This window comes from Anser cygnoides, chromosome 26, assembly GCF_040182565.1.
Source record: "Anser cygnoides isolate HZ-2024a breed goose chromosome 26, Taihu_goose_T2T_genome, whole genome shotgun sequence".
Lineage (NCBI taxonomy): Eukaryota > Metazoa > Chordata > Aves > Anseriformes > Anatidae > Anser > Anser cygnoides.
In genome coordinates, this window is record NC_089898.1 from 1577588 (window position 1) to 1599449 (window position 21862).

General features: G+C 39.0%; 1 protein-coding gene across 6 annotated transcripts in view; it reads right to left on the reverse strand.

Annotated features, from left to right (window-relative positions):
- The window catches only part of UNC5D (unc-5 netrin receptor D), a 220653-nt gene extending 199212 nt beyond the window's left edge, over nt 1–21441 (reverse strand). For 2 of the 6 annotated variants that reach the window (XM_066983333.1, XM_066983336.1), the window contains exons 1-7: nt 21300–21441; nt 17094–17236; nt 12346–12447; nt 5217–7734; nt 4281–4442; nt 3580–3721; nt 453–621 (exon numbers count right to left, since the gene is read on the reverse strand). The gene's annotated coding sequence lies outside the window, so the exon portion shown is untranslated. Of the gene's footprint in view, nt 1–452; nt 622–3579; nt 3722–4280; nt 4443–5216; nt 7735–12345; nt 12485–17093; nt 17237–21299 lie in introns of those variants that run through there. The other 4 variants (XM_066983335.1, XM_066983334.1, XM_013194413.3 and 1 more) reach the window with 4 other exon arrangements.
- Between the last annotated feature and the right edge of the window lie 421 nt (nt 21442–21862).

Consider the following 21862-nt stretch of genomic DNA (forward strand, 5'->3'; position numbering starts at 1 on the left):
GAACTGGGTGCTGCACTTTATATATTTCCTATATAAATAGGAAATGATTTTGATTACCAGAAGTGCAAACTCTTGCAGAAAATCATGTAGCCAGAGGTCTGTGTTTGCACCTGCCCAGGGGCATAACATCCAACAGAACTGTACACTGATGGATCATCTACGGTGAAGATCAGATCCACCACTGTCTTTTTGCCCTCACCCAAGGAATGAAGTACCCAGAAGCTCTAACATCCAGTTCCAGCCTTGAAAAACAGTACAAGTGCTTTATCTTCTTGGTTAAGCTAACATATTCAAGCACTGATGCATGAGTGGAGTTGAACGAATCCTGAACTAGATATTTCAATATATAAAATGACTTTAGGGTGATCAGACAAACTTCACGTTGACTTTCATTTCAAAAAATGTGAACATCACAAGACTTAAGTTACGGTAAATAAACTGATAAGAATTACCTGTGAAATGCAGTTTTAGTTCAGCCACTGCTTGCTCAGAAGGCCTGCAATAACACGCATGCAGAAATCAAGGTTGTTTTTACTTTGTCTTCACTATCAGGTAGCTCATCAGGATCACACGGTACTATCTGTTGTGCCAGCATTCAGCCTCCTTGCCATTTGAAATCATCTGCAAAACCAAAACATGTTCTCAAGCCAAATAAATCTTTAATAGCTGGAGTCAGCAATGTCGTCTCAATGTACACATAACAATGTCTAGCTCTCTCAGAAACCAATGCTAGAAAACCATAGGGAAGCGCATAAGTCAGTCTTGGAATTTGCCACCATTCATGTGAAACAAATGTGTTGCTCTGCACCCTCAACAGCAACGTACTTTTCAAAATAGCCCATGGCAAAATTTTCAAGAAAAATTAAACCAGCTACCACACAAAGCTGCCTTTGGCAGGAGGCTTTTGATTTCATGTCTTTGAAAAAAACCATTATACTCCATGAAAGAGAAAGACGTAATACCTGCCAAAAGAAAGTATTCTTGTTCCTTCCTCACAAATCCCATACATATGTGCAAATTCATCAAAGTATACATCTCAGTAACACAATTTCATCAGCTCTTAAGAGGCCATTTTTCAATAAATAAAAACAGATTTGATATTTTTTTTCTTCACAGAAGCAGAAGGGTCAAAGGATTTCAGCAGCAAAATCTTAAACAACCCTCCAACCCAAGCCATTCTATGATTCTGATTCTTTTAGACACGTCTTGTAGACAGAATTTCTCCTGAAAAGGAAGGTGGAACACTAATTTCTCAGGCTGTATAAATGACATACATTTTTGTTGCAGAGAGGAAGTAAAGCAAAGATGAGCTTTACTGGTACAAAAGAATGGTGTTTGCTCCCGTAACAAATACAGATTTCATCCAGTAGGAACGCAGGCTCTTAGGAGCAAGGATATAGGATGCATATTTCTGCATAAACCACCGATATTGCCACCTTCAAGTTTCTGAAATATATTAATTAACATCATTTGAAACATAAAAATAACAATAGCACAGAAAAGATAAGAAATATTTCAAAGAAACTAAACTGGCTTGGATCTTATTTTTCTGTACAAATCCAATAGCTTAACCTAAATGAAATGCTAACTTGGAAAAATCATATAGTTTTTAAGTTTTATGACAAAATTGCATCCTTTACTTCAGTTACTGACTGGTAAATTCTATATAAAAATGAATTTAAATGTAAGGCACGACATTTAATTTATTAGAGTGGTACGTAGTACTGCAAATAGTGACATAACATTTTTCCCATCCATCGTTGCAGTGAGGGTCAAGTCCTGCTCTTCTTTGTACTGCTAAAATCTACATTAGTTCCAGTGGAAACAATAGACTATTCCAGATTCCTATCACTGAGTTTAAAAAGGAATGTGGGGCCCCTTCTGACTTGAGTATATATCAATCTAGTTTAGAAATTATTTTTTAATGAAATACAATACATTGTAATGTCATATGTTGTGCAATATAGAACCTCAGAATGGGAAAGCAGTTTTAACAAGTGAAATTTAGAATTAATGTTGTAATTGGGGAATATAAATGAAGTGTCATTCAGTCACTAGAGAACTGTTATTTTGGTAGATATTGTATAACAATCTATATCTCTTTTTTTACCCAGCTACAAAGTACAAACTCTGAAGGACTCAAAGCCTTTTTAGAAATCCAATTTGTGTAAAGCAAGGTAGAAAAGCTTAAAAAAAAAAAATCAACCCACAAACCTTGCTATTCAAAGCATGAATGCCCCTTCAACCTAGTATTTCTATTGAATTTATAGACTCTTCTTATGAATACATGTCGGGCACTCTGGCATGCTGCTAGGTTAAGGGTTCTCCCATCTATTGATCTCAGTACAATAAGGAGTAATCAGAGCCACTGAAATTTGATTTCTATGTGATGGAAATGTGCTGAATCATAGCTTATTGTTACACCCGTGTGTTTCAGAAACATTTATAAAACGGGTAAAAGAAGGGCTAAATCAAATCATATTCAATGCATGTAGGAAATGTCTTTAGAAGGCACTGAAGGGTCACCAAAAACAAACCCTGTATGGAGAAAGAAACCCTAAAATAAAAATTAGAAACAGTGGGAGTAGCAGAAGTATACAGAAAAAAAAATCTCAGAAAAAAAAAAAGGCTAAATTCTAATTAAATAAAGTTTTTAAGATCAGAGTTATAAATATATATGTGAACTATATCATCTCAGGCAGACGCAATTACCTGTTTTAGAGTTGCAGTTAGTTACACTTATGAATTTGGTTTACTTCAAGTCCTATACCAGAAATGGGCTGTGAACTTAGTTCTCACTGCTGCAAATAAGAGCTGAAGGTGTTTGGCAATTTGCAAATTCAGTCCAAAGACAGAGAGCACAGTTGACAGCATCTTCTGATACAAAAAACTTATTGGTGCAAGACTGGGATAGCAGCTAATGGAACAAATGCCGCTGCACAATGAGGAAGACAAATTCCAACCCAAATGAGTGTGATGAAAGCTATGGAAACATTTCATATCTGTTCCCACCATGATAAATACCACATACATGCCAGTAAATCATGTACATATTAGATTAGAAAACAGCAAAGAGTTTTCATTGCTATTGGGACTATACAAAATCTATCCAAAACCACCTGTAGAAAGGTTTCAGACGCTGAATACACATCACTGAAACAGCAGAGGCCAGGTGACATCACCACAATGAGGAGGTGAGGAATTAGTAAGGTCCACAATGTATTTAGTGACATAGCTAGAGAAATTAGCAAGTGACTAACCTGCTATATGGGTATGTGTTTATGAATACAAATACAGACATCTATAAGAAGTAAGCACCTATATAGGAGAGGGATATAAGGCAGCTTGTCTCTTATATAGAGCTAGCTGCAGGTATAAATCTAGTAAAAATTACTTCAAATCTACAAAACCAGATCACTGTGAAAAAAGAGTTAACAAATGCAGCATCTCCCCCACACTGAATGAGTCTCATTTTAATGCGAAAACTAAGCTTTACTTTTCATTTAAAAATTCAAGCGGGTTTAAAAACACAGTCTGTTCTTAAGACGTAAAAGCACAAATAGTATCTCCATTACTTACCCATTACTTCTGTTTCTTCCTCTGAGCTCGGTTAGGGTGTATAAATACTTCATGAGAATTTTATTTATAGAGTCTCAAATAAAGTGAAGCTTTGAAACCAAAAATATTAACTCCGGGCTCCCCTGGTATAATAATTGGTTGCCTGTAAGTATAAGAGTTAGTTGAAAAGTATATATTTATATCATAAAACACAATTTAGGTTAAAATGAAAAATCTGGATTTTAGAAGTTGAAGGCAATCATTTAAAAACAAACAAACAATAAGCTCAGCTGCATCTAAGAATAACAAAAATAATGTTGGTTTCTTTTGTGCCAGACTGACAAATCTGATCAGCTACAGAATGATTTGAGAAACATTCTGGGTGACAAAGAGGATTAATATTTTTGTTAATAATGTTGTTGCAATTATGTATTAGTGGGGGTATCACAATGACACTGTAAATTAAATACTATTAATTAGCTGCTATGTTCCACCCTGGAGATGGCATCATTTCAGAAACTGCTGACAAGAAAACTAATGAATGTCAGCTTAGCTTAGTTGATAGCTTCTGTGGTCTACATATCTGCCCAACAGGGGCTAGATTTGGATCAGCTGGGTCAGTTTGCAAAAGCCACGCATTCACTTAGGTCTTAAAATTCAAGGGGTATGGGGCAATGCATCAAGGCCTGTTTCTCACAGAGCTCCCCAACGCCCTTACATACCGTCGATTAACAAACAGCCCCAGACTCCTGGCACGATCAGCAGCACCACACATCTGCCTTGGCATGAGTGCTCCTCGTGGTCAGCCTGCTCCTTGGATCCAAGTACTCAGGGAAAGTGGGAAGGTGATTCAGGGAAGCCAAAGTCAGTGGGCAGCAAAATCCCTAGGCAAGGAAAGAAGGGAAGGAAATTCACAGGCCTGGCCAGAAAGGCAGAACCCCAGCCTTCCAAGAGCATCCCATTTTAACCTTGATAATTAGCGTAACAACTCATTTCTCTAAGTCCATTACTAACGGTGAGGAAGACCAACAAAGCATGCTATCAGCACGCTGCCTTGCCTTTGGCTGCATTTCCAGTGAGTAGTAAAACCGCCGAGTGGCTGAGATAAACACACCAGACATCCCGAGCTCACCAGCAGGGATTCAAACCTGCAGCTCGGGCTGGCGGCACATCCAGATGCTCTCCTCACTCCTCAACCCAAAGCACACTCGGGCAGGTCAGCTCCTCTGGCTCCTCTAGGAAAGGGTAGCCAAAGTCTGCGAGCCAGCCGGAGTGTGTCCTGTAATTAACTCTTCCATTAACAAGTACTCCTTGCTATTTGTTGAGAGTATTTGCCATACATTTGTGAGATTACAAACCCAACAAAAAAACCCCACATCAGTCTATTTCATTTTGTGGCGTGAAATAACAAACATAGCTCTATTTAACTATAAAACAGCCTAAAATAAAAAGAGGTGGGTGTTGGCATTTTTGCCTCTTGCAAAACGATTATGAAATTAACCTTTTATTTGATAACATACAGAGAATAGATTGGAAAGTGAATGTGCATATGACTCAGAGTAAAGACGGATTCCAACCTCTCTGTGGATTTGAGTAAGAAAATACTAAAGGGACCAGGGAGCGGCAGAGGAGGGAGCAGCCTGAGGGGAAGTCCATACCTTAGCCTGAGGGATGAATGAAGCCTGGAGAGTCACATCCAAACCAAAACTATCACATTCTGTTAGCAAGAATGCTATCAGCACTGAACAAATCATCGCATCTCTGCTCTTTTACCCCCCAAAGAGAAATCCGTTGGCGTGTTGAGCTCCTGGGGCCTGGCTGGTGAGCTTTAGGCCTGCTGTTGTCTGAGGCCTCCTCTTCCCAGTCAGCAGAGCCCAGGTGGAGCCTGGAGCACCCAACTCTGAGGGGAAAAAATACAAAACAGTGGAATCTGTGGCCTATGGGGCACAGAATCACAGCATCATAGAATGGCCTGGGTTGAAAAGGACCTTAAAGATCATCTAGTTTCAACCCCCCTGCTCTGGCAGGGTTGCCAACCACTCGAGCAGGCTGCCCAGAGCCACGTCCAGCCTGGCCTTGAATGCATCCTGGGGACTCTGCTCACAGGAGGTGAGGCCTGGCAGGGCAGCCTCCAGCCTCCATCTCCAGTCCTTAACAGCAACAGCATCATGTGCAACGCATATCGCGGTCTGCGTAACCACCCGCATGTTTAACGTTCTGCTCCCTTTGAAAGGCCACTGCCAGCTTTTAAAAACAGGCTGCCGTTTTTATAATCACTGCTGTATTTTGTCGCCGTACTTTGCGCGAGACATTATTGTGCTGCCCAGCACCAGCGATGGCACTGCATGCTGCCTGCGCTTGGTCCTGTACTTTGTTTTCATGCGATTAGATAATTGATCGTGCTCTTCCTGGGAGTGAGTCAGAGCCCATCGAGACAATTGCTCTAGCTTCAAAGGGCTTTGTAGAAAGAAATCCCATGTATCGATTTGCTCAGCAAAACAGGGCTTTCAGCATTGAGAACTGCAGATTTCCCAAACAATTTTTCGAAGGGACAAGAGAACAGACCAACTTTGAAGGCATTTGTGGAAAGGCTGCTATTCCAGAAGTGCAAGTTTTTAGTCAGCTCCGCAACATTTTGTTTTCAGTTTATTCTTTTGGGGAAGCAAGAAACTCTCCTATTTTCCTTTTGGAAGTAGCAGTTATTAAATAGTTTATAAATGTATTTATAAATAGCTAATGAAAATGAAAAGTCTACGTGTCATTATTCTGTTGACTTTGGAAAACAAAACCAAAAGATTTGTGTTTCTCCAACATGGTGGAACTAGCACTGTAATGGGAGAGGGAAAAGTTGTACCACTCCTTTGCAGAGGTTAAGCAGGCAGACAAGGAAGACTTTGGTAAATATATCAGAATGTCCTTAAGTCTCAATTTTGCCACTATATTTATTCATAGAGCTGTACCAATGGAAAAGCAACAGAAGTTTCTCAGAGACATGAGGGTTTGAAAGACAGACATCACATTAGATACCTTGTCCTTTTTTAGGCACTAAGATACATATCTCTTCAGATGCAAGAGCACATCTTCTCTTCACTTTTTTACTAAGGTGATGTGATCTTCATTCCTTGGATTGTTTTCAAACAGTCTTCTGCGTATTCTCTTTCTTGAGAGCATACTAAGTGATCTCTTTAGCATACTGCATGCACCAGGAGAGAACATAGGTGTTCCGTGCTTCTTGGAAACAACTGGAAACACTTAATTCAATTTTCTCTAGTATAACTGTTTTCCTTTAAAAATTAAGTTGGATATATGCAGTAAGTAGATGTAAATTATTTAATTCCTATTTTATTCTGTTTTCTTAATTTTGTAGTGTTCTCTTCCCCCCAACACCTCCTTTAAAAAAAAGAAAAAAGCAACAACAACAAAATAACAAGTAGGTATCAGGAATGTTAATAATTGATGAAGCATTTGTAAACCCTTAGCAAATGAACAGTCAAGTGACACATGAATAAAACATTTGAAAAAATCTGTCTAACAGCATTCTGAAGCTGAGCGTAAAATATACAGGTATTATTCTAAAGCAGCCTGCGTGTAGTGTGAAAAGTAAGGCTGGGGAAAGTGCTGGACCTCTGCTTTATTTGCACATGTTCAGTAGGGAAGGTTGTGTGGAAGGGGTCTTTAATAGTTACTTGGTTCAAAATACTTTCCACAGGTTTCACAACAGCTGGTGTCTCATTCTTTCAGTAACGGTTCCTTTGTATAGTTTCTGCATTGCTCTATTTCTTAATAGTTACTGTGAGATTAATACACTCCCTAGCATTGATGTTATACTGATACAAAGGCTCTTTTACTGGCATTACTTACTTCTCACAATTTATTGAAGTAATATTATGTTAGTACTATTTCACTGTTATTTCACCATAATGCTTTTGCATTGTTCTATACACACAAATCTCTGTCTGCTGCTTCATACATACCACAGTAAGTGAAAAAGACACAATGGAAATAATGCATGCATGAAATACAGAATGCAGTGACTAATAAAAAGGTCTGAAATCGACATGACCTGGATTTCACTTGAGTGGTGGTAGCCGACAAAGTACCCACTGTTCTCCTTTGCAGAGAGCACCTTCCTCATTCCTGCCATCAAATAAACAGGATGTTTCACTGCATCAGATTCTGAACAAAGGGATAAGAGGATGCATCAGCTTTCAGACAATAGCAGTAAGATTTCATCATACTGTCAATGAAAGAAGATTTAATTAATTTGCTTTACCTGTCTCGGCTTGCACTAGACAAACAGAAGAGGGCTTTTAGTGAAGAATATTAAATGTGAAGTTTTAAGAAGAAATTGCTGCATATTGTCAAGCTTGTTAGTTGCTATGGATGGGAGTGAATCAAAAATCCAGCTTCTAAACTCCTCCATTCTTGACTTCAGAGAACTGATGGATATTGAAATACATCTTTAAGGCAGAAAACCAGTGGATTTATACTGGGAAAAACCATCACACAGGAATTCTGATGGCTGTGGTTTTTTTTTGTTTTGTTTTGTTGTGTTTTTTTGTTTTTTTTTCCCCAAATGGACAATCATGATATTTAGATGTAGCCTGCAGAATTTTTTAAAAAGTGTTCTTTCTGAGATCCACACTCACACATTTCTGTTGAGAAGCTTTGCAGCCATACAGCACATAATTATCATTTCTGTTTCCTCTAAAAGGTCATCAGAAGCTCACAAGGTGGTGCTTCCATTCTGCACCACTTACACTCCTTTCCTTTTGTGTTTCCATTTGCAAGTTATAGATTTCCTATACATTTCAATTACAGTCTTCCCCCACCTCATTTAAATACGTTGCTGGAGTAACAAAGGTTTAACAGAGAGACTGCAGAAATAATTATGTGATAACTAGTCTTTCAGTGGGGGCATTAAATATGACTTTCACAGGGTAGGCATTGGCAAAGGATGGGGAGATGGAGGAAGAACTGACTGAAGTCATGCAGTTTTGATTAGAAGTCAGAAACCGTGTTTAGCTGTCAAAGGTACTGTTAGGGAAGGTTACCACAAAGGAATAAAAGGATGGAAGAAGAAAAGAATCTCCCTTTCTCAGGAATGTTTGTACATTTTAAATGACAGTTTGAAATGCAGAAAACGCTTGACTGAATCTTGCATTATTATCCTTTTACTTCAGCTCTAATACAAAAAGGGTGGTGAGGAGAATGTCCTGATGATCCTGTCATTAGAGTCACTAGATCACAAACTGGTAATTCTAATAAAAGCAGCTAGAGAGAGGATAATAAATATATGACACCAAGTTCTGCTTTTTAAAGCACTTAAATAAAATTTTCATGTCGAATTTATTGTCTAATATCAAGTTAGGGGGAAGGGTTTCTGCACCATTAAACAAGCAGATCCTCACTTTTTTCTTTTTTTTTTTTAAATCAAGTAGACTGAAACCAGATTGCAGTTGTGATAAATCAACTGGTTTACGTAGCCAGTTAATAGCAGGTCCACGTTAACATGAAGTAACTGACAGTCCACAAAGTAATTGCAAGCTGTTTTTTTTACCACTTTCTTTACTGTAGTTACAGGTCTTGCCAGCCTTTGTTATATTGCATAGCAGCTCAGAAAACATAAATAGAACGAGAGGCAATGTTAATATGTTGTTAGGATATTTTTCTAGTTGTTTGATGGAAGCCCAAGGAAATGCTTTGCTATGATAAATGCCACACGCTACTGTAATACAAATGAATGCTCTAATAATGGCAAGGAACTGCTTTATGAAAGGAGTGTGTTACAGGTTAAATTAACTCATTACAGTAACATAATTTCCTGAAGAATCTTGAAAACCTAACCATAAGGGTTTAAAACTGACTCGGAATTGCAGTATTTTAGCCAGCACACACCGCCTTGAGCCCTTCAACGTACAGCTGCCATGGGATTTCTTACAGGACCTTTGCAGGAAGGTGAATTTCCTCAGTGTGTACTTTATGACCCAAATCACACAGTATATTCATTGCTCTTGATTTTACTTTTTTAGTTCTCCCTTCACGGGTCTGGAATGGTACTGGCTTTTCAGTTAGCATCTTAGTTCAGATGAGGGGTGTGCTTTAGAAGTAAATTGCCTGATCATCTTTATTTCCTATGCTTTGGTTCACGCATGGAGCGGTCTCAGAGTGTGTAAACTAAAGAGGTTACAAAGCCTTCCTCTTGTATCTGGGGAGACTGGAGAGAAGACACAGTTCATAGATTTAGAAAGGCCATAACAGCCATTATGATCCAGACAGCCTGACCTCTACAGAACAGGCCAGAGAAGGCTGCGAGACGATTTCCCTGTAAACCAGATGAAAATGCCTGAGAGACACACAGCGTTTCTATTTAAAGAACACAGGTGCCAATTAACCACACCAGCTCTACATAAATTATTCAAGTCACTCATTATCCTCACTGTTAAAAAAAAGACAGTTGATCCCCCAGATTATTAGTTTTACAGGATCAGAAGTAAGAGAGTTCCACAACGCCTGAAACGTGGCCCTACGCACAGAGCCTGTTGCCATCTCCATCTGGGCGGACCTAGCACGGTGCCACCGATGCTCCTGAGGTTCCTCTGCACTCACCCTGTGCAAGCGAGCGAACTACAGCCCCAAACCAGATCTTGTCTCCAGCACCACTGAAAGCGTTATCCTCTCTCCAGGCAGTTTCTCAATGAACATTTACTAACATGATATTTTACAATTAGCAGTTGTTCCGTTACGTATTCAGGAAAGATAGTAAGCAGGTATAAATCTTTGGTTTCACCTCCGTCAGTATTTCTGTCCCTGTCTGTCTCTTTAATTGCTATTGACTACAGAAGGTATTTTTTCATTGAGGCACGAGGTAAAGTGATATTGATCACAGTAAATGAACTTTTCTGTAGTTAGAGTCAATCGGGAAGGTACGGAGAAGAAACTGCAAGCATGTTTATGTTCTACATGAGTAAAATTCCTCTTTAGGAACTCTCTGACCTAGTTCCTCGTGCTTGACTAAAGGACTGTTTGACATAAACCCACATTTCTACTGTTTAATGCAAAAAAAAACTAAGGCTGGAGTTTAGACAGAATGAAAATCAGCTGCATTTACTTGATGTATTGAAATAGAAAAGAAGGAAATTAGAAACAAAGCAACTTTAACTTTTAATCTCTCACATAAGGAGCTTTTGTTATGTTTTTTTTTTTTTTTTTTTTTTTTTTTTATCACAGCTGCATATTTCATCCTGGAGAAATAGTGGTGTGAAAACAAAGAAATCCCTATCAGCAATATACTTGATTTTATATATCTCCTGGTACATAGTGCCACGTTCAACTTGGTTTGTGATTGAAAAAGTGCACGGATGTAGGCACCTGCCACAATTCATCGGTGTGTTTGAAATATTCAGGAGGCAGAGAACGTTGCTCCCCATTTCAGTGCACTTAACACGTGTGACCAAGTCACTTTCATCACAGCTCTGCGTAAGCCTTATTAATTTAAGCATTTTATAAACTAAAGAATACCATTCCTTGGATCAGAAGTAGCATAAAATACTAATTTACTTATTTAACAGCACCATGTAAACATCCTACCTGATGGCTTACACGTAAACAGACAGAAAGACAACTGGTAGTAGAAAGAAAAGTGTCTTCTCTTTTTCACATTAGCTAAAGCGCATAGGATAAACGACATAACTCAGCATCCGTGCTTAAATTATATACTTTGTTTGGGTTGTGTGCCTAGACCTGTGAATTCGGAAGAATTCCGTGGCTATGCCAGAGGTTTCTGGGGGTGCACGATCCTCTTACCTTCCAAGGCTTGATGCAGGGAAGGCACTGCAGTTTGCTCTTACATTTAATTAAGCCTCATCGTTCTAGAACTGTGCCAATACACTCGATAAACACTCCTCACAGTTTTGCCTTAATGCCTTTGAAGCTATTTGCTAAAACAGTGACTTAACTCATGTTTTCCTATTTTATTTTTCTCAGGGAATGTTTTTAATAGCACCTGTTTGCTTACTGATTAAACATTGCCTTTCATTGCAGAGTCTATAGTACAGATGTAGGAATAGGGAAAATACATCATGACAAAACCTACTTGCTAAACTAATTTACAGTAAAACAATAATTCAGGCAATGAGATTTATCCCTTTTTATTATTTTATTAAATCTGTCATTGTACTTCCTTTGCTATTTTTATTATTTTGTATTTATTGTCCTCATGGTTCTATTTACTTCAACAGTATTCTCTCCATTACATCATTTATGCTGTATTTTCAAAATTTGATTATATTATATATTTTAACGTGTCATTTTACTTAACTGTTTTTCAACATTGACCTACTTATGGCAATTTTACTATGTTTCTTGCTTCCCTCCTCCTATTTCTTCTCGTTATTACTTTACCATGTTTATGCGTGTGTTTCTCTGCATTACAGCTTTATGGAGATTTTTTGGTCTTTTTTTTCATATGGCAAAGCAAATTTTCCTCCTATATTGTGATCAAGGTATCATTACTCACCCTTTACCTAACTCTAACCTTAGCCAGCAACTAAATGACTGCAGTTAAATGTTAGTGCTTCCGATTGTCTTTCTACCATTTGCCTTTCTTTTCAGTTCAATTTTAACTTTTACAGGCAGGACACCAGGAGCTGAACCAGGGACCCTAAGAAGCCATTTAGTTCTATCTACCGAACCTACTGGCATTTCAGTTCTTATAATGCACATAGGGGTAACATACTTCTAAAAAATCATCAGCAATTCTTAAATCTTTGCAGCTTCCCCTCCCACCTGTCATCCCGTTGACGCTGGACTGGGACATGCTGGTTTTCACGTAGATCGCTGTGGAGGAGTGGAAGTCTTCAAACCTCTTAACTGCTCAATTCATAAAATCTGTAGGGAGCAAAAACAAGGAGAAAAAAGGGGTAACTCTCTCTTATTTTATAAGTGATGACAGCTGGTGGGAATTGGTCTCCTGAGCTTCACTTTTAAATTAGCAGGAATCAAAAGCACTTCCTCTCCCTAATAGATTACAGTCCTCCTTGATCAGGTTCCTGTATTTACATTCAATAACATATTCTCCTTTCAGAGGCTCTGTGGAGATTTTTTTATGGAAACATCAATAGTTTCTACCTCTCTCTGGACTCATTTAGTCTGTTTACAAAACACTATCAAATGTCGGTATCTCATCTGTGATTCATTTCCTGACATTTAATTATTGTTCCGTAAATCACTTACCCAAAGAAAAGAAAAAGTGTAACAAGAGTTTTAAAATATTGGTGATGTTATAATTATTTTCCACTTAATCTTATGAAACCCCTTGGTGCTGTTAAAGGAAACCTGAATGGAAAACACTACAAATATGTCTCTTAAATGTTAGCTACAGCCAGAGGAATGGAAGATTTATAACCAGGCTTAGAAGTGTATTTATATGGAATGTAGTGATCGTAACATTACATTTTATAATGTTTTTCATCCAAGTAGATCGTAACACACTCTTTGCTCATGAGGAACAAAGGTACTTAAGGTACTTTTTATCCCGTTGCAGAATGAATAGCAATTGTGTGGCAAGACACTGTCAGATACCTGGAAGGGAGTAAAATGACACCCAGAGTTGGACACAGGGGCAATCAAAGGCTTTCTAACAAGAAGCAGCTGTTACTATTGGTTCTACTAAGTCACTTGAAAATGGTGTTGGAATTTTCAATGATGGAAAAATAAGTCAGTTTGAAGCTCAGTATTTCACAGTGGCTCAGAAATTCACACTGGGTTTAAATATTAATAAAGCTTAATAATTAGTACTTACAGACCCATTTTAAAGTGTATTGTTATTTTTCTCAGTTTCGTACATTCACTTCTAAGTGCTTTTGCTTTCCTGTAAACATGTAGATTAGACAAACTATGCAAGGATGAAAGGGACATGGCAATTCAGCAGAAATTACTTTGGTCCTGAGAACTTGGAAGGATAAGAAAATTGCTACCCTATTTTGGTTTTTAATCCTGATAGGGGACATTCGAAGTGGTAAAGCTGCCCGTCTCCAGCCCCAGGATATCACCTTACTGAACCAACTACAAAACCACCAGAAGAACTGTCAGTGTAAGGGACATGGCTACATGAAGGCAACATACATGATTTGCCTTCTGGAAATCAAAGCCCAGGATGAAGTATTAGATATTTTCTTCCCCTCTGTCCTTTCTCTGTTTATCAAGGGCTGTAGACTGAGTATAAAGAGCTGGCCTTTAGGGCATCTTTATGCAAAGAAAATCCAACACTAGGAAAAATAGTTTGCAGGATTTTTTTATTATTATTATTTGACTATCATTAAGTGAAGTGAGAGTGAAAGATGTAAATAACTTGACTAATTTATAATCACTGCGAAAATTCAGCACTGGAAGGAAAATCCCTTTGTGAGTGTATTTTAGTATTATGTCAAATTATGTTTTGAGTCCATACTACGCTTCTCAATTATTTCTAGAAGGGCAAAGAGACAAGATAGCTTCTAAACATGCAAACCACACCATCACATCAATATAACCACAAACATCTGTAGGCAATACATCTGTCCTCACCCAGCGTAAGTTGAATACTCAAGCTACAAGTAAACTTCCATCACTCCTCCAAGTTTTTTCTTCAAAATATTTCACTTATAATGCTGTTTGCTCTTCTGTGATACCTTTCATCTAAAATCTTAAAGTGCTTTGCAGGCATTAATTAATTAAGCCTCAAACTGCACCTGGGAATCAGGAAAGCCTTTATAATCATTTCATGGCGCAGCTAAATGGTTTGTACAAAGTCGCACAAAATCATTCCGACCATGGCTCCATGGTCGTTAACGCTGAATGAATTCTCTGTCAGATTAACCCAATGCTGCTATTATTTGGATCAGTTGTGGCTGATTTTCAAAATAGCAGAGTACATGATATGGAGCTTATGCCAGCTATATACTTTTTAGGACAGCTTTATGCCATTTGCAGGATCACTGACTATATTTGATCCAGCATGAAGTATTTGGGGAACAGAAGGAAAACCACATTCGCTCCCATGGTGGGAGGTTTCTTCAGTTCACAACCAGTGTGCAGTGCACATAAAGGGCATCGTTTCTTTTTCCCGTGCTGAGCTTTGCAAGGCTAGGAGACAGAAAGCTGCAATGAAACGACTGCCTGGATCCGTAGTCCCTGAAGTCCATGAAAACACAGTCGTTAAGTTGATTTTAAAAGATACAGTGCACAGACATCCCAGATTCACATGTTGGCACCTCACAGGACTTGTTATGAGAAAAGGTTACTGGAGCTTACATCCTTATTCTTTTATCACGCGGCATAAGGATGTGTGAGGAACACAGAGGAAAAGTACAGAACAGAGGTAGGCATCTTCCTTCCAATTTTCAACCTGAAATCGAATTGTTTTCAAGTACTTTATGCTATTTCTAGAAAAGCATAACTTGGAAACAGGAATGACAGCTCATTCTGACATGGCATAAAGCAAAGCATTTGGCTTCATCACCTTCACAAGTGATAGTTAAACAGAGGCGCCCAACTTATATACCCTGATCTAAGTTTAAGCACCCGTGACAGTGCTCAGACTGAAGGTGATGGGGGAAACTGTGATAACTCAAATTATCAAGCTTGTCGCAGCTTGGGTATCCGGTTATTCGAATGAATATACAGACAAGCTGCAAAACCAAGCCAGGATAGATTGGCTGCTAAAAATACACAAAATCTTTACAGGAGCAGTCGGCTTCTCCCTTCTTTCCTAGGTCTTATATATACATATCTGTTAGTGTGGGTACTACCATTTGCTAAAAACCTAACCTGCAAGAAAACGTACAACCAAATTAAGATAGAATATGAGTCTAGCAGGCTTTACACTACTAGATTTCCCAATATTCTAGCAGAGATCAGATTTTCCCCCTAAAATTCACTAAATCTTTTTTTCCAAGCTCTGCAATGTGACTCTAAATGTACTAACAATTTCCAAGTCATCTGCTGGAACTAGCGCAACATGTTGTACATGCAAATCTGGCTTTCAAAGGTTTACTTTTGCTTTAATCACCAGCACTAAAAGGACCTTGTGTTTCCCTTTCATCTGGCAGCAAATTAATTATAAAAGCTATATGGTAATATTAATATTGTCTTACTGTAGATCAATGGTTTTACTACCTTTGATTCTAGTATTATGCATTTGATGGCAAAAACAAGATATATAAATCTAAAAATTTCAAGGTGATAATTCAGGTAAAGATTTAAATAGAAATGTTTTATCTTTTAATCTGTTGACTCATTTTAAAGTTCAAAAATGCAGTCTCCTTCAGCTCACCATTATGAAAATAATTTAAACTAAATGTATGTTTGTGGTTTTTTTCTCACTTTCAGCTGAGGACAAAACTTCTGTGGTTTAGATATCTGCACAGCAAGGGCTAGATTTGGATCCTCTAGGTCAGTTTGCAAAGGCCGCGTATTCACTTAGGTCCTGATATTCAAGGGCTATCAGGCAATGCATAATTTCTCTGCGTCTGTTATTAACGGTGAGGAAGACCAACAAAGCATGCTGTCAGCACGCTGCCTTGCCTTTGGCTGCATTTCCAGCATTTCTAGCATTTTCTGCAGTGACAAAATGAGGGTGGATCTTACTTCTAAAATGACTACCTCAAGTGAATTGCTTCTCCCAGGCAACAGTGATGGAGCCATTCCACTACATGCACAGACACATACAGATATATACCCACACCTAGTGCGAGTCCCCCTATCCCGAGCCTTCTTTTTCACACCTTGACTTTAATTCTGCTGTATCCTGCTGTTCACACATTATCTCTGAATACACACTCATTTCTGAGCACATCTGTTGCTCTCGGTGCTTAATTCTAGTTGTTTTTGTTGTGTTTTTTTTTTTTTTTCCCTGTTGGGGGAGGGTCAGACTAGAAGAGGAATGATGAAATCTTTTATTGTTGCTTTCTTGTAATGCAACTTTAATGAGAGGGTTTTTGTACAACAGTGCAATAACAAAGCCAGGCTGCGGACTGTGCAGCTCCTGATCTCGCTGTGGGAGCTTTTGCCTTTGATGTGACTGTTAGAAATACCTTGAGTTGGTAGTGACAGTTTTAATGCTAAAGCTCTGTAGTGCTCTGTTTGGATACGCCTGATGAAAGTTAGTCATCTTGCAGCGATAAAGGGAAACCACTGTATTTAGGGCACCCTAATTACTCATCTGGATGCAGGATATGGCCTTGTGCGCTGAGCCCCCTCCCCTTCTTCTTTAATTATGGTTTTGTTCTTAACAAGATGGAGATCAAATTGAATGCTCCAGATCAAGGCAGAGAAAATGACTGCTTCGGTGCACCTTGAGCCGTGGTTTCAGCATAACATGATTGTGGGAGCGCTTCGTCTTCCACACCAAGGGAAATCAGCTGGGGAGTGAATTGTTTCACTTGGCTTAAGGAAGCCTATGTCCATTTTGTGGCTTTCAGATCGCTTTCCTAACCACCACCTCTCTAACAGCAGCCAGAAAGGATGGCAGTAGTACGAACAACGATAAAAATTACCTCCTGTCCTTCCAGTGTTCGTGCTACCCAGCCCTCTGCATCCCTCCTGTCTGGGCTGGGATTTCCACACGGTGCAGCCATCTCTCCACCCCATGCAGATTCCCACCCGATGACTGTGGCCTCACACGAATAGCTGTTAGGCACTGTATAAAAACACGAGGTGAAAAAATTATCCTTGAGCTGAAGAGCTGGCAGAATAAATAGAGGATAAAAGACCCTGGCTAGATGCTGCACGTAATTGAGGGGAACAAAAGATCAGAATCAGAGAGCTGTGTTTATAAGCAATAGTCTTAACATACAGGTAATCTAAATTGCAATGAAAGTGTTTTGAAGGTATTATAAGAGCGGGAATTTTTATGTGGGATGTGATCTGAAAGTATAGTGGCTTCACAGACTTTTAAAGAGAGCTCTCTTCATACACAAGTGTTATGGGGGAAAAAAGGAAAGTATTCCTAAGAAAATGTGGCCATGTTATGGCACAAACTCAGATAATAAAGGATATGTATTATAAGTATGTGCTAATGGCCCAACAACTCCTATCCATTCATTTGATTGCAGTCTAATTTCCAGTTTTCTCTCATATTATTGATGTGACTCTTCCTTTATTAGGTCTCTTGACATCCTCCTCCTCTTTTCAGCTCATTTGAAAAATCTTTGTCCTCTTTGATTTCTTCTGTTGAAGAATTTGCAGTATCTCTGATAATTCACCTTGTCTGATATTCTTGGTGGCTTGACTGGTTTTACTTTCCCAGCAGTAATCTGGTACAAAGCCCTTCCTAAAAGCTAATCAAGAATATTGGTAGGAAATCATTGTTCTTTAAATCTTTCTGTATGATGTCCCACTTCCCTCCCTCCGTTCCTGACTCAGATCAGTTCAAGGAAAATAAAACTACTTGAGAAACTAAAGGAGGATTATCTACTTCTCAAATGCCACAGAAGTGTGCCTGGACACCATGGTGATGAATGTAACAGAAATGAGAAATTATTGTTCTTATTATATTCCCTCAGCTATTAAGCATGCTATTCTTTTCCAACATCTGCACCCCCAGAATAAACAAAGTTTGGGATATCACAAGCATTGTATGTTTTTGCTATTACACGCAGTACAAGTCTTGACAATCTGTTTTCTGGATCATAATTTTACCCAGTATTTAAAACTTATTGAAAAGGTACCAGAAAAGCTTTAGAAATCAACTCAAAATAATTCTTGAGAGTCTGAGTTATGTATACATGGCATGTGTCTGTTTGGACTGTCGTATATCAAAAAATAGACGCTAAAGATGAGCTGAAGTCTTTTGTTTTTTTTTTAACCTGACTGAAGAGCTTTTTTCTTTTGCAAGAGATGACTGCATTAACGCTTAGAAAAAGACAGGAAGATGATTATTTATTTATTTATTTATTTATTTATTTTACTCTGGTTTAGATGAAAGTGGAGTCACCGGCTATTGTTGGAGAGCTGTAAATCACCCACAGACTCAACCTTCAGTTCAAAGGCTCGGATAATTTACTTAAGTAACTATCTTCCCTGGGACGTGTGGATTCGGATTCTGTTATAAGCAGCACTTTAACATACTTTGTAAAGGCTCCAGTTCTGTTATAATAGTCTATCCTGTAAATTTCCATTTTATAGGCTGTCATATAAATGCTATGCAACGTGGAGATTTTGACTGCCATTCCCCAGGGGTCTTCCATGCCGATCTTCCTTTTCCATACGTTATCCCCATTATGGGTCTATTCTGTACCACTGGTGGCTTTAGGATGGATACAAATGTCTCCTAAAGGCCACGTCCTGGACTTTAAGAAGAAAGGGAAAAAGGCAAGCAGGGAATATGTCACGACATCTCCATAAAGACAGCACTGAGGAAGGCATATCGGGGTTCATTCCCGTCCTGCTGATCTTCCAAGCCCATTCCTGGCTGAACTGCCGGCCACTGGCATGCACAAACTGCACCCCAGCACATCACGTGCCCCTGTCAACTCTCATTGCTCCTTTGCTTTTCCACTTAACTTAAAAAGCTTTTCTCTAAAATAAACGTGGACCTTCACTATTGTTTCCAGCCCACAGAAACTTGTACCTGGGTTTACTTGTACCTCTTCAGTTGACAATAATCTTTGCAGATGACATTTGGCACATGTATGCTGAATATAGTTCTGTGCGAAATCTCGTTATTTGTATATAATTTTTAAAAACTGCTGCAAAATGTGATTGTGTCCAAGCCTTCTGGGCCATGTGGCAAAGATTCATTTTATTTTTTTTTCCACCCCACGGGTCTAAGGAACTGCCTGTGCTCCGCTGGCAAAATTCCGCGGCACGAAATGAGCCAGATGTTGGCGACACATTAGAAGTGCACGACGTGTCATGGCAGGGCTGCTTGGCATCTGCACGAGGACGCTGATGTAAAATCTCTGAAATACGAGGAGAGATTCCTGTTAACTCAGTAGCCTTTCGCTCAGGTCCTTTGAAAATATTTGCTTAATGTAAGCTGAGGGGCAGCACAGGAACTCGTCTCCACTGACCTGGTGCAAAGCCCATTTGCGCCCTCTGGGCAGGCACGGCCTCAGGATTGGAGGCAGCCGATCTGGGAATTTACTAAAACTTTAGAATCTCATCAATTTCTATCCCACCCGCTTCTTATAGGCTGAGAGAGAGATTATTATCAGGTGAGATTTCAACTGGGAGTTTGGAGAAAGTTGTGCATTGTTTTTGTTCGGTTGGTTTGGTTTTAAATGTAAGCTTGTTGGTTGGAACTGTTATTTCTATGGATCCTGCAGGTTGCTATATTAATCCGAATGAAAATATTCAGAGGAAACCACCTCTGTCTTTCTCTTCTGGGAAGTAGTGTATTTGTTTTTCCATGCCTTTATTTGTGTGTGCACTGGAGGCATGAATGAGACGCAGATTCGCTATTTGACAGTATTAGTCCAACCACACCACGTCATTTCCAAATGAAACACACCTGAGCTGAAGCAAGGGACACAAAATCCTGCAGCTGGCTCTTTCATTCTAACAAGCTTCTTTGTTCCTCGGGCTGGAAATCTCACTGACTTACTGGTGCTGTCTCGCATCTTTTTCAGCGACTGGCAGGCGAGTCTGGGTACGGTACGCGTTTCCCTTTCAACCAGAGGATTTCCGTATAAGCCCGCAGAGGGATTTGATGTAACATACTTTATTTCTGGGTGAGATCATTTATATAGGAAAATGTTGTGAAAGATGCAGTAAACAGCTCAGAGTGCGCTAGGCTTAGGTAACCTGAGCAATACCTGTGCATCCAGTAAGCCAGGGGAAATCAAAGGAGATCAAGGACACACAGCAGGGACAAACTGAGAACTACGCGGCTCAACAACGGGCACTCGGAAGCCGGAGATTTTAATTGATAAATTTGAAGAGCTTTCCTTTCCCCCAGCTTCCTGTATTCTTTTCTTTCCCAACATTAACTGAAACCAGGTATGTTCTGTGGCTAACAGATAAAACTTTTTAAATACCTACACAACTTAGGACCGTAAAATCCCCGCAGATTCAGAGTTACTTCCAGCTGTCACCCGAACTATTCTGTTACACCCTTAACAGAATACACAAAGAGCTGATGCAGCTGGCTCCATGCTTCCTTCCTTCCTTCTTTCTTTCATCATTTCAGCTTGTGGATACTTTAATAGTTTCTTTCCATCAACTTTAACTGCTGTTTTAATGGCTAAAGTACTATTTTGCTTTTTTACCTCAGGCTTTTCCTATTTCTCTCAATGATTTCCATTAATAGCCTTCTAAGTGAGTTTTGCTAGAAATGTTCCATTTTCATTCTGAAGGGAAACAGCGTTTCATGTCCCTGTGCTGGCAGAGAGAATCCTGAAAACCTGACCCAAGCGTAACATTCCAAGCTCCAAGGGGGAAAACCATACAAAAAATGAAAATGTTTGGCTATCTTTTATAAGAAAAGCTTTAAAATACTTTGATACAGACATGGTACTTTGGGGACATAAGTCAAGACCTTTCATTGTTGTGGTTAGCAAACCGATAGAAGCTGAATGCTACAGCAAAGATTTCTGCCTGACTTATAGAAAAAAAAAAAAGAAAAAAAAAAAAAGACGTCCTCACAACGTGCTATAAATCCTCAGCCAGATCTCTCATCCAAACAGTCTCCTCCTGGCTAAGCCTACCAGGGAAAAAGCAAAACCAGAACCAAACAATCAAACCACCAAACCCAAACCTACCAGGTTTTCCAATATTCCCTCTTGCAGACACTGGTGAATGAAAGCAGAACCAGCCACAGCTCCAGAGGAGGGAAGTAATGAGATTTATTTTATTTGTGCACAGGCTCCCTGAGTTGGTTCCTCATCATGTTTTCTTTCTGGATTTGGCTGCCCTGAAAATCTCAGTGATAGGGAATATAATGTTACTGAACTGTCTCAAGGAGATACAGGGACACAATTATCTTTTCTTCTTTCCCTGGGATGTGGTTCTATAACAACAATAATATTCATTCCTTTGTAGCATAATTAAAATAAACTGCAGTGCTGTGGCATTTAGTCAATCGCAGCAGTCATTTATTGCCTCATACGCAACAAATTCCCGGAGATTACAACTTAAAGCACATACCATTTTTTGCTTTCATTCTCTCACTTCGAAGGAAAATATAAAGGTGTAACAGCAACTAAACTGCATACTCCAGACATGCATTAAAAAGACTAGCTTCAGTGGAATGAAAGTAACCTAATTAATTCAGTGGCGTTACACATGCTTAAAATTTATAGAAAGAAAGATAATGCTTGTAATC